This window comes from Nerophis lumbriciformis, linkage group LG14 (assembly GCF_033978685.3).
Source record: "Nerophis lumbriciformis linkage group LG14, RoL_Nlum_v2.1, whole genome shotgun sequence".
Taxonomy (NCBI): Eukaryota; Metazoa; Chordata; class Actinopteri; order Syngnathiformes; family Syngnathidae; genus Nerophis; species Nerophis lumbriciformis.
The window spans coordinates 393506-407500 of record NC_084561.2 but is presented as its reverse complement, the minus strand read 5'-3'; positions in this window follow the sequence as shown (position 1 = coordinate 407500).

Below are 13995 nucleotides of genomic sequence, written 5' to 3'. Positions count from 1 at the left end.
ATACGTTTGTCAAGTTTTAGTCCCAAATGTCCCAATACTTTTGTCAAGTTGTAGTCCTAAGTGTCCCAATACTTTTGTCCAGTGTAGGTGTCCCAATACTTTTGTCCAGAGGTAGGCCTAAGTGTCCCAATACTTTTGTCAAGTTTAGGCGTAAGTGTCCCAATACTTTTGTCCAGTGATAGTCATAAGTGTCCCAATACTTTTGTCTACTTTTAGTCCAAATTGTCCAAATACTTTTGTTTAGTGTACCTACCTTGTCTGCATTGTGTGGGCACGCTGGTGCGCCCTGCTTTTAAGCAGCCTTCTAGAAAAAACAGCAGCATCAGCACAGCGGCTCTTTGAAGGGTCATAAAATCAAAACCGGAGCCGGTATCAAAACTCGTTCGCTAACTTTCAATCAGAAGGGTTCAATCTCTCTCCTGTGTTAGTTTGAAGCCGAAACGACAAACACGCTCAGAGGAGATAATGTTTGAAGAAAGGTGACCGGTTTTTACAAAAAATGTTGTGTTGAAGGGGGAATAGCAAACTTCCTGTAGATTTTTGCTGGGGGTTGTCAATTTATGAAATGTAGGTCTAAGTGAGACCTACATAGTGGTTTTTGTTTCATGTCTTTCCGACCTTCCCAGTGGGAGTTACAGGCAGTTTTGTCATTTTTTTCTTCCGAGGAGCAGTTTTTTCTCCGTTTTATTCAAAAATTGCTCTAGAGCGCAATTTTGAGATTTTGGGTTAGGTTTTTTTTATTAGATCGCAATTTTTGCCAGTCCTGATGTGTGCGTTCAGTTTGGTGAGTTTTGAAGCGTGTCAAATTACAGCTCAAAGAGGCAAAAGTAACTGTTTTTAGTACTTTTTGAAGGGGGAATTGCCAACTTCCTGTTGATTTCTGCCCGATGATATACAGTTATGAAAACTAGGTCTAAGTCAGACCTACATAAAGGTTTTTGTTTCATGTCTCTCCGATCTTCCTAGTGGGGGATATAGGCAGTCTAGTTTTTTTTTTCCTAGGGGGCGCTAGAGCGCAATTTCGAGTTTTGTGGTTCGGTTTTTTTATTAAAAGACAATTTTCGCAGGTCCTGATGTGTGGGTCAAATATGGTGAGTTTTGAAGCATGTTAAGTGGGACAAATTAGTGCTCAAAGAGGCGGCGGAAGAATAATAAAGAATTAAAGCTGCAAGCAGCGTTGTTCGGGCCCGCGTATTTGGCAGGTGCTAGTCCTAAGTGTCCCAATACTTTTGTCTACTTTTAGTCTGAAGTGTCCCAACACTTTTGTCTAGTGTACCTACCTTGTCTGCATTGTGTGGGCACGTTGGTGCTTCCTGCTTTTGAGCAGCCATCTTAAAAAAAACAGCAGCGCAGCAGCATCAGCGCAGCGGGTCTTTGAAGGGTCATAAAATCAAAACCGGAGCAGGTATTAAAAAGCTGTTCTGTTATTTTATACACAAGGGTTTAATCTCTCTCCTGTGTTAGTTTGAAGCCGAAACGACAAACGCGCTCAGAGGAGATAGTTTTCGAAGGAAGGTGACCGTTTTTTACAAAAAATTTGTTTTGAAGGGGGAATAGCAAACTTCCTGTTGATTTTTGCTGGGGGTTGTCAATTTATGAAATGTAGGTCCAAGTGAGACCTACATTGGGGTTTTTGTTTCATGTCTCTCCGACCTTCCCAGTGGGAGTTACAGGCAGTTTTGTCATTTGTTTCTTCCAAGGAGCAGTTTTTTCTCCGTTTTATTAAAAAATTGCTCTAGAGCGCAATTTTTAAATTTGGGGTTAGGTTTTTTCATTAGATCACAGTTTTAGCCTGATGTGTGTGTTCAGTTTGGTGAGTTTTGAAGCATGTTAAGGGGGTCAAATTACAGCTCAAAGAGGCAAAAGTAACTGTTTTTAGTACTTTTTTGTCTTGAAGGGGGAATTGCCAACTTCCTGTTGATTTTTGCCCGAGAATATACAATTATGAAATCTAGGTCTAAGTCACATCTACATAAAGGTTTTTGTTTCATGTCTCTCCGACCTTCCTAGTGGGAGTTACAGGCAGCGTAGTTTTTTCTTCTTCCTAGGGGGCGCTAGAGCGCAATTTTGAGTTTTGGGGTTTGGTTTTTTTATTAAAAGGCAATTTTCGCAGGTCCTGATGTGTGGGTCAAATATGGTGAGTTTTGAAGCATGTTAAGTGGGTCAAATTACAGCTCAAAGAGGCAAAAGTGACTGTTTTTAGTACTTTTTTGTCTTGAAGGGGGAATTGCCAACTTCCTGTTGATTTTTGCCCGAGAATATACAATTATGAAATCTAGGTCTAAGTCAGACCTACATAAAGGTTTTTGTTTCATGTCTCTCCGACTTTCCTAGTGGGAGTTACAGGCAGTCTAGTTTTTTTTCCCGTAGGGGGCGCTAGAGCGCAATTTTGAGTTTTGAGGTTTGGTTTTTTGATAAAAAGTTTTGCCGTATATTACTGATGTGTGTGTAAAATTTGGTGAGTTTTGAAGTATGTTAAGGGGGTCAAATTACAGCGCAAAGTTGCGGAAGAATAATAATAATAATAATAAAACCTTAGAATAACAATAGGTCCTTATGTCCCATTGCATAAGGACTCCCTGTGGGAGTCCTTTTGCAATGGGCCATTGCGGGCCCTAATAATAAAACCTTAGAAAGTCAATAGGTCCTTATGTCCCATTGCATAAGGACTCCCTTTGGGAGTCCTTATACAATGGGCCATGCGGGCCCTAATAAAGAATAAAACCTTACAAATTCAATAGGTCCTTATGTCCCATTGCATAAGGACTCCCTGTGGGAGTCCTTATGCAATGGGCCATGCGGGCCCTAATTAACAAATAATAAAATCAATGAATAAAAATGATAATGTTTTAAGCTAACCCTCTTGTCATTTAATGCCATAGCAACAGTGCACGCATTTCTCCCATAGGTCATTGCATACTGGTTTGGTCTGTAACGATGTCAGTGTGTGTGTGTGTGTGTGTGTGTGTGTGTGTGTGTGTGTGTGTGTGTGTGTGTGTGTGCGACTAGAGAAGGGGCGGCCACAGAGTTGGAGGCTGATGCCAGCTTAGCGTCCTAGAAATCAGCCACGACTCTAAAGACACTAAAGAGATTTCCTGTGACCTTCAACATTTCCCTAAGATAAAGAAAGGAACATTTCCTCCATCTTTGTCGTTAAAAATACCAAAAACAACGTTATTATTACGCCACCCCGATCAATACTAAAATAAAATGTTTAAATAGTAAATAATTTCATAAATGAAATGTTTATCTGCACTTCGCCTGCCGTCTCTGCATCCTGGGGTCAAGACCAGCACTACCTTGACACGTTCCGAACTCTGCTACACTGGAACGTAACATTATCATCATCAGGTGTGTCCCCATCGAACGGATAGTGAACCCTTGAGTAATGACCGATACTGATCTGATATCAGCAGGAATCTCACATATTATTATTATCATTTTGTATTATGGGATGTTGAAAAGGTTTGATCAAGTGAAGTTAAAGTTAAAGTAGCAATGATTGTCACACACACACTAGGTGTGGTGAAATTTGTCCTCTGCATTTGACCCATCACCCTTGATCACCCCCTGGGAGGTGAGGGGAGCAGTGAGCAGCAGCGGCGGCCGCGCCCGGGAATCATTTTTGGTGATTTAACCCCCAATTCCAAGCCTTGATGCTGAGTGCCAAGCAGGGAGGTAATGGCTCCCATTTTTATAGTCTTTGGTATGACTCGGCCGGGGTTTGAACTCACGACCTACCCATCTCAGGGCGGACACTATAACCACTAAGCCACTGTAGAATTTACATTAGTTTTTTTTAGTTTTTTTTACTGTAAAGAAAAAAACTGCAATTTTACAGTGAAGTCAGTCAAAAAAAACTAAAAACTAAATATATTCATTATTGACTGTCTGGTATGGACTTAAGCGGATGGACTGGACTTAGGCTGTCCTAATTGTTTTACCGCGACACCTAGTGGCCACAATAGTTAAACAATGCGGACACCTTTGTTACTGGATACTTTTTAATACGCTTGTGCCTTGGAGACTCTGTATGAGTAAGTAATATACAACTATAACTACTTGATACTTGTTTATATTTACACTGTTCAATCATTATTAGGTATGTTTAGCCTGTGTGCTATCGTCTGCTTAACTGTTGTGTAGCTGCTAGCTCCTGGTAGCCTGTAGGCTAGCATGTTTACCTTTCTCACAAATAGGGATGTCCGATAATGGCTTTTTGCCGATATCCGATATTGTCCAACTCTTAATTACCGATACCGATATCAACCGATATATATACAGTCGTGGAATTAACACATTATTATGCCTAATTTGGACAACCAGGTATGGTGAAGATAAGGTCCTTTTTTAAAAAAATTACTAAAATAAGATAAATAAACTAAAAACATTTTCTTGAATAAAAAAGAAAGTAAAACAATATAAAAACAGTTACATAGAAACTAATAATTAATGAAAATGAGTCAAATGAAGTGTTAAAGGTTAGTACTATTAGTGGAGCAGCATGTGTGCTTACGGACTGTATCCCTTGCAGACTGTATTGATATATATTGATATATAATGTAGGAACCAAAATATTAATTAAAGCTGCAAGCAGCGTTGGTCGGGCCCGCGTATTTGGCAGGTGCTAGTCCTAAGTGTCCCAATACTTTTGTCCAGTTTTAGTCCCAAGTGTCCCAATACTTTTGGCAAGTTGTAGTCCTAAGTATCCCAATACTTTTGTCAAGTTGTAGTCCCAAGTGTCCCAATACTTTTGTCCAGTTTTCGGCCTAAGTGTCCCAATACTTTTGTCCGGTGCTAGTCCTAAGTGTCCCAATACTTTTGTCTACTTTTAGTCTGAAGTGTCCCAAGACTTTTGTCTAGTGTACCTACCTTGTCTGCATTGTGTGGGCACGTTGGTGCTTCCTGCTTTTAAGCAGCCATCTTAAAAAAAAACAGCAGCGCAGCAGCATCAGCGCAGCGGGTCTTTGAAGGGTCATAAAATCAAAACCGGAGCAGTTAGAAAAAAAAGCGCTTCTGTCATTGTAATCACAAGGGTTCAATCTCTCTCCTGTGTTAGTTTGAAGGCGAAACGACAAACGCGCTCAGAGGAGTTCGTTTTTGAAGGAAGGTGACCGGTTTTTACAAAAAAATTGTTTTGAAGGGGGAATAGCAAACTTCCTGTTGATTTTTGCTGGGGGTTGTCAATTTATGAAATGTAGGTCTAAGTGAGACCTACATAGAGGCTATGTGGGCTTTGTACCGAGGACGTCGTTGTGGCTTGTGCAGCCCTTTGAGACACTTGTGATTTAGGGCTATATAAATAAACATTGATTGATTGATTGAGGTTTTTGTTTCATGTCTCTCCGACCTTCCCAGTGGGAGTTACAGGCAGTTTTGTCATTTTTTTCTTCCGAGGAGCAGTTTTTTCTGCGTTTTATTCAAAAATTGCTCTAGAGCGCAATTTTGAGATTTGGGGTTAGGTTTTTTTTTTAGATCGCAATGTTTGCCAGTCCTGATGTGTGTGTTCAGTTTGGTGAGTTTTGAAGCATGTTAAGGGGGTCAAAATACAGCTCAAAGAGGCAAAAGTGACTGTTTTTAGTACTTTTTTGTCTTGAAGGGGGAATTGCCAACTTCCTGTAGATTTTTGCCCGAGGAAATTAATTAATAAAAAGTAGGTCTAAGTAAGACCTACATAGAGGTTTTTGTTTCATGTCTCTATGACATTCCTACTGGGAGTTAGAGGCAGTTTTCTTCCTAGGGGGCGCTAGAGCGCAATTTTGATTTTTGAGGTTCGGTTTTTTTTTATTAAAAGGCAATTTTTGGAAGTCCTGATGTGTGTGTTAAATTTGGTGAGTTTTGAAGTATGTTAAGGGGGTCAAATTACAGTGCAAAGCTGCAAAGTGCGGAAGAATAATAATAAAGAATAAAACCTTACAAATTCAATAGGTCCTTATGTCCCATTGCATAAGGACTCCCTTTGGGATTCCTTTTACAATGGGCCATGCGGGCTCTAATAAAGAATAAAACCTTACAAATACAATAGGTCCTTATGTCCCATTGCATAAGGACTCCCTTTGGGATTCCTTTTACAATGGGCCATGCGGGCTCTAATAAAGAATAAAACCTTACAAATACAATAGGTCCTTATGTCCCATTGCATAAGGACTCCCTTTGGGAGTCCTTATGCAATGGGCCATGCGGGCCCTAAAAACAAAAAAACGATACCGATAATAAAAAAAACTATACCGATAATTTCCGATTTTACATTTTAAAGCATTTATCGGCCGATAATATCGGCAGGCGGATATTATCGGACATCTCTACTCACAAACAAGCAGGTTGCAGGACCGCTCGTATCGGCGCGCTTACACCGGAGATTTGACATGCAATCCCACATCATTTGCTAATATCAAAGCGATATCTGATATCAACAAGGGGACGGCAACATTTCTTTCTAAGCTAAACCAGAAGGACGTGAATCCACCTTCGCTGCCTCACTCTTCCCTCAGTAAGCTGACACTGCGCATTTACACATTAGCTGCTTTGGCCTTTAATAGGATGAGGGCGACTTATCTTGTCATTTGATAAAAGCCAGCAGCTCCACAACCACGCTGAGGTCCCTCAGGCACGGGATAGATGACCACCAGCAGGACCCCCGACATGCGCGGCGACAAAGTAGCGATGGCGGTGATCTTGTTGTCACTCAGAGACCTTAAAGCACAGGTGTCAAACTCAAGGCCCACTTCATTTTATTTGGCCTGGAAATAATATGTGTCAATAAAGTATTTGTAACTTTTCTTACTAAATGTATTTTCTGTCTCTATTTTGGGAGAAGAAAAACAATATTACTCCATGTGGGCTCTGTACCGAGTATGTCGTTGTGGCTTGTGCAGCCCTTTGAGACACTTGTGATTTAGGGCTATATAAATAAACATTGATTGATTGATTGATGATGTAATTGCAAATTATGTTAACTTAAATATTGTCTAATTATGCAAAAATATATATGATCAAACATTCAAACTAGAGATGTCCGATAATCGCTTTTCTGCCGATATCCGATATTGTCCAACTCTTAATTACCGATTCCGATATCAAGCGATACCGACATATACAGTGGTGGAATTAACACATTATTAGGGCCCGCATGGCCCATTGCATAAGGACTCCCAAAGGGAGTCCTTATGCAATGGGACATAAGGACCTATTGAATTTGTAAGGTTTTATTAGGGACCGCAATGTCCCTTTGGGACAGAGGACCCTATTGAAATTGTAAAGTTTTATTATTATTATTCCGCCGCCTCTTTGAGCTGTAATTTGACCCCCTTAACATGCTTCAAAACTCACCATATTTGACACACACACCAGGACTGGCGAAAATTGCCATCTAATAAAAAAAAAACCAAACCCCAAAACTCAAAATTGCGCTCTAGCGCCCCCTAGGGATAAAAAACAGACAAAACTGCTTGTTACTTCTGTTAGGAATGAAACAAAAACCTCTATGTAGGTCTGACTTAGACCTAGATTTCATACATTGACATCCTTCAGCAAAAATCAACAGGAAGTTGGCAATTCCCCCTTCAAAACAAAGGTTTTGTAAAAACAGTCACTTTTGCCTCTTTGAGCTGTAATTTGACCCCCTTAACATGCTTCAAAACTCACCATATTTGACACACACACCAGGACTGGCGAAAATTGCCATCTAATAAAAAAAAAACCAAACCCCAAAACTCAAAATTGCGCTCTAGCGCCCCCTAAGGATAAAAAACAGACAAAACTGCTTGTTACTTCTGTTAGGAATGAAACAAAAACCTCTATGTAGGTCTGACTTAGACCTAGATTTCATACATTGACATCCTTCAGCAAAAATCAACAGGAAGTTGGCAATTCCCCCTTCAAAACAAAGGTTTTGTAAAAACAGTCACTTTTGCCTCTTTGAGCTGTAATTTGACCCCCTTAACATGCTTCAAAACTCACCATATTTGACACACACACCAGGACTGGCAAAAATTGCCATCTAATAAAAAAACCAAAAAAAACAACAAAACTCAACATTGCGCTCTAGCGCCCCCTAGGGATAAAAAACAGACAAAACTGCTTGTTACTTCTGTTAGGAATGAAACAAAAACCTCTATGTAGGTCTGACTTAGACCTAGATTTCATACATTGACATCCTTCAGCAAAAATCAACAGGAAGTTGGCAATTCCCCCTTCAAAACAAAGGTTTTGTAAAAACAGTCACTTTTGCCTCTTTGAGCTGTAATTTGACCCCCTTAACATGCTTCAAAACTCACCAAACTAGACACACACATCAGGACTGGCAAAAACTGTGATCTAATAAAAAAAAACCCAACCCCAAAACTCAAAATTGCGCTCTAGCGCCCCCTAGGAAGCAAGCACAGACACAACTGCTCCTAGGAAGAAAACTCAGACAAAACTGCCCGTAACTTCCAGTAGGAATGTCTTAAAACCTCTATGTAGGTCTCACTTAGACCTACATTTCAAATATTGACAACCCCCAGCAAAAATCAACAGGAAGTTTGCAATTCCCCCTTCAAAACAAAAGTTTTGTAAAAACGGTCACCTTTTTTCAAACATTATCTCCTCTGAGCGCGTTTGTCGTGTCGGCTTCAAACTAGCACAGGAGAGAGATTGAACCTTTCTGATTAAAAGTTGACCAAAGAGTTTTAATTACTGCTCCAGTTTGGATTTAATGTGCCGTCAAAGTCGGTCCCGTCCATCGCTGCTTGCAGCTTTAATTTATTCTTTATTATTCTTCCGCACCCACAATAAACTGTAATTTGACCCACTTAACATGCTTCAAAACTCACCATATTTGACCCACACATCAGGACCTGCGAAAATTGCCTTTAAAAAAAAAAAAAACGAACCCCAAAAATCAAAATTGCGCTCTAGCGCCCCCTAGGAAAAAAAAACAACTAGACTGCCTGTAACTCCCACTAGGAAGGTCGGAGAGACATGAAACAAAAACCTCTATGTAGGTCTGACTTAGACCTACATTTCATAATAGTACATTTTCGGGCAAAAATCAACAGGAAGTTGGCAATTCCCCCTTTAAGACAAAAAAGTACTAAAAACAGTCAATTTTGCCTCTTTGAGCTGTATTTTCACCCTCTTAACATGCTTCAAAACTCACCAAACTGAACGCACACATCAGGACTGGCGGAAATTGCGATCTAATAAAAAAACCTAACCCCAAATTTAAAAATTGCGCTCTAGAGCAATTTTTTAATAAAACGCAGAAAAAACTGCTCCTCGGAAGAAAAAAATGACAAAACTGCCTGTAACTCGCACTGGAAAGGTCGGAGAGACATGAAACAAAAACCTCTATGTAGGTCTGACTTACACCTAGTTTTCATAACTGTATATCCTCGGGCTAAAATCAACAGGAAGTTGGCAATTCCCCCTTCAAGACAAAAAAGTACTAAAAACAGTCACTTTTGCCTCTTTAAGCTGTAATTTGACCCCCTTAACATTATTCAAAACTCACCAAACTGAACACACACATCAGGACTGGCAAAAATTGCCATCTAATAAAAAAACCTAACCCCAAATTTAAAAATTGCGCTCTCGAGCAATTTTTGAATGAAACAGAGAAAAACGTGCTCCTCGGAAGAAAAAAATGACAAAACTGCCTGTAACTCCCACTGGGAAGGTCGGAGAGAGATGAAACAAAAACCTCTATGTAGGTCTTACTTAGACCTACATTTCATAAATTGACAACCCCCAGCAAAAATCAACAGGAAGTTTGCTATTCCCCCTTCAAAACACTTTTTTTTTTAAAAACCGGTCACCTTCCTTCAAAAACGAACTCCTCTGAGCGCGTTTGTCATTTCGCCTTCAAACTAACACAGGAGAGAGATTGAACCCTTGTGATTACAACAACAGAAGCGCTTTTTAATTAACTGCTCCGGTTTTGATTTTATGACCCTTCAAAGACCCGCTGCGCTGATGCTGCTGCACTGCTGTTTTTTTAAGATGGCTGCTTAAAAGCAGGAAGCACCAACATGCCCACACAATGCAGACAAGGTAGGTACACTAGACAAAAGTCTTGGGACACTTCAGACTAAAAGTAGACAAAAGTATTGGGACACTTAGGACTAGCACCTGCCAAATACGCGGGCCCGAACAACGCTGCTTGCAGCTTTAATTATTTATGAAACTCTCTAATCTGTTATTGAACAGTTTTTCAATGATTTTAGAAAATTGTGGAAGTAAGGAAACAGGTCTATAGTTTGTAAATTGATGTTTGTCGCCAGTCTTGTAAATTGGTGCAACTTTAGCTATTTTCATTTTGTTTGGAAATGTTCCTGTTTGAAATGATAGGTTACTAATATACATTAATGGTCCTGAGATCTCTTCAATAACCTTTTTTTATCGTTTCCATATCAATTCCGTTACAATCAAACTTCACATCAGATTTCAAAAATATATTTGTTATTTTTATTGTCTTTTCAACAGTTTCAAGTCTTGAAGTTGAACATGTTTTAAAGTGTTTGTTTCAATCACAATGATTTGCTTTTAGTGCTTGGAGTAAATGTAAGACAGTTGTAGTTTGATGATTAGATTACACATGAAATGTGCATGTTAAGAGTGCACATTAGAACTAACTACAAAAAATAAATGTTTTGAATTGAAAATGAGGCAATAAAGTGAGAGTAAAATGTGAGTAGTGTCGTAATAAAGAAGGGATTCATTCCTTCCATCGTAACTGTTATGCAATCCCAAAGAAAGAAGCTGTGTGGTATTATTGTTATTATTAGTAGTGTTTAACTGCGTGACCTCATTTCCAGACTAAAGCATGTTGTGGGCTAAACATACAGTTCTTAGGAGGATTGTGGGCAGCAAACGGACTAATCTACACAACTCCTTAACCCACTGATCTAATGGAGGGCAAGAACACAAGTCCAAACCACCACGTTAAAATAAACATGATTATTATAATAATTAGTATTATTATGATGATGATGGACAGGAGTAGGAAAAAAGAAGCCATTAACCCAGGCCCGGCCCTCACCAATCTGGCGCCCTAGGCAAGATTTTAGGTGGCGCCCCCCCACATCGGCAGTGAAGTGTATATACTCACAAGAAACTGAATAGCTTTGTCTTTGACCTTTTTTTTTTTTTTTACTTACAATTATACCTAATATATAAAAGGGGTGGAAAAGTGACTATTACCTGCAGGGCAAACATTAGCTAACCAGAAGGCAAAAACAATGTAAACAAAAAACACCTGCTTAAAAGATCTAATACAAATGTCCCTGAGGAATGTAAGGTGGGAGTACTGTAATTACCTAACGTTACATTATTATTTTCCATAACAATTTAGCCCCCTCCAACAATATTAACCTGACGTTAAAACAAAACTAGCTATTTATTGATTAGCAATTGCCGAATCATGTAACAATAGCTTAATGCTAAAAAGCCAGGTTACTATCACATTCTGTAACAGACAAATAATTTCATGTAGGCTAACGTTACCTACCTGCTACCTCTGTCTTTTCTCGTTTCTCCTCTTCTTTTCTCTTTTTTCTTCCCTGGGCACCTGACAGTTTTGGCCGTTTTGACATCTTGTGTTGATTTTTTGATGTGGTGACGTCCAAAAAGAGTCATGATACGGGAAGGGGGGGGGGGGGGGGGGCTTAATGGTGTAACAAATAATATTTCTATTAAATAGGCTTTACTTTGCATTTTAATTAACGTGGGATTATTTTTTGTATTTAGAAATAATAGTACCAACTTTCTTTTTCTTTTTTTTTTTTCTCCAACATTTGTGGCACTGGCGTGGCGCCCCCTGATGGACGGCGCCCTTAGCATTTGCCTATACGGCCTATGCCACGGGCCGGCCCTGCATTAACCCTTTGAGGACTTTCCAGTTTGATTATCTTCAAAGCCAAACAGGACATAAAAGCATTTGGGGTTCATATGTTTGTTTACTTTTTTTCCTTACATTTTTTTTAATAAACTTCAGTCCTAAAAAATATCTAACATGTCATTGAAAACTTTTCTTTTTATCTTTTTGAAGGCCTTTTGATCAGGTCTTATTTCAAGCATGAAATAAAAATTCCTGACTTTGACACAATTGTGTCTCATTATTAAACTGACAGTTAATATTTGAACATTTAACATGTGACATTTCAAAACAATTTTGAACAGAAATAGTTCATGCACATTCAGATAAATTCTTCAAAATTACAATAAAAAAAAAATTGGCCGGGGGCCGGGCTGTAAATAAATAAAATATATATATATATATATATATATACACAGGTAAAAGCCAGTAAATTAGAATATTTTGAAAAACTTGATTTATTTCAGTAATTGCATTCAAAAGGTGTAACTTGTACATTATATTTATTCATTGCACACAGACTGATGCATTCAAATGTTTATTTCATTTAATTTTGATGACTTGAAGTGGCAACAAATGAAAATCCAAAATTCCGTGTGTCACAAAATTAGAATATTACTTAAGGCTAATACAAAAAAGGGATTTTTAGAAATGTTGGCCAACTGAAAAGTATGAAAATGAAAAATATGAGCATGTACAATACTCAATACTTGGTTGGAGCTCCTTTTGCCTCAATTACTGCGTTAATGCGGCGTGGCATGGAGTCGATGAGTTTCTGGCACTGCTCAGGTGTTATGAGAGCCCAGGTTGCTCTGATAGTGGCCTTCAACTCTTCCGCGTTTTTGGGTCTGGCATTCTGCATCTTCCTTTTCACAATACCCCACAGATTTTCTATGGGGCTAAGGTCAGGGGAGTTGGCGGGCCAATTTAGAACAGAAATACCATGGTCCGTAAACCAGGCACTGGTAGATTTTGCGCTGTGTGCAGGCGCCAAGTCCTGTTGGAACTTGAAATCTCCATCTCCATAGAGCAGGTCAGCAGCAGGAAGCATGAAGTGCTCTAAAACTTGCTGGTAGACGGCTGCGTTGACCCTGGATCTCAGGAAACAGAGTGGACCGACACCAGCAGATGACATGGCACCCCAAACCATCACCCAGCCATGCACATTTTGCATTTCCTTTGGAAATCGAGGTCCCAGAGTCTGGGGGAAGACAGGAGAGGCACAGGATCCACGTTGCCTGAAGTCTAGTGTAAAGTTTCCACCATCAGTGATGGTTTGGGGTGCCATGTCATCTGCTGGTGTCGGTCCACTCTGTTTCCTGAGATCCAGGGTCAACGCAGCTGTCTACCAGCAAGTTTTAGAGCACTTCATGCTTCCTGCTGCTGACCTGCTCTATGGAGATGGAGATTTCAAGTTCCAACAGGACTTGGCGCCTGCACACAGCGCAAAATCTACCCGTGCCTGGTTTACGGACCATGGTATTTCTGTTCTAAATTGGCCCGCCAACTCCCCTGACCTTAGCCCCATAGAAAATCTGTGGGGTATTGTGAAAAGGAAGATGCAGAATGCCAGACCCAAAAACGCAGAAGAGTTGAAGGCCACTATCAGAGCAACCTGGGCTCTCATAACACCTGAGCAGTGCCAGAAACTCATCGACTCCATGCCACGCCGCATTAACGCAGTAATTGAGGCAAAAGGAGCTCCAACCAAGTATTGAGTATTGTACATGCTCATATTTTTCATTTTCATACTTTTCAGTTGGCCAACATTTCTAAAAATCCCTTTTTTGTATTAGCCTTAAGTAATATTCTAATTTTGTGACACACGGAATTTTGGATTTTCATTTGTTGCCACTTCAAATCATCAAAATTAAATGAAATAAACATTTGAATGCATCAGTCTGTGTGCAATGAATAAATATAATGTACAAGTTACACCTTTTGAATGCAATTACTGAAATAAATCAAGTTTTTCAAAATATTCTAATTTACTGGCTTTTACCTGTATAACACGGAGATAACTTTTTTATGATTAGGGCTCAAAGATAACAATGTATCTATAAGAGTTTCCGGAGGACGATTTGGAAAGTGTGGGAACTGCTTCTTTACGAAGTCCCTCGCTCATATTTGTTTTTTCTACC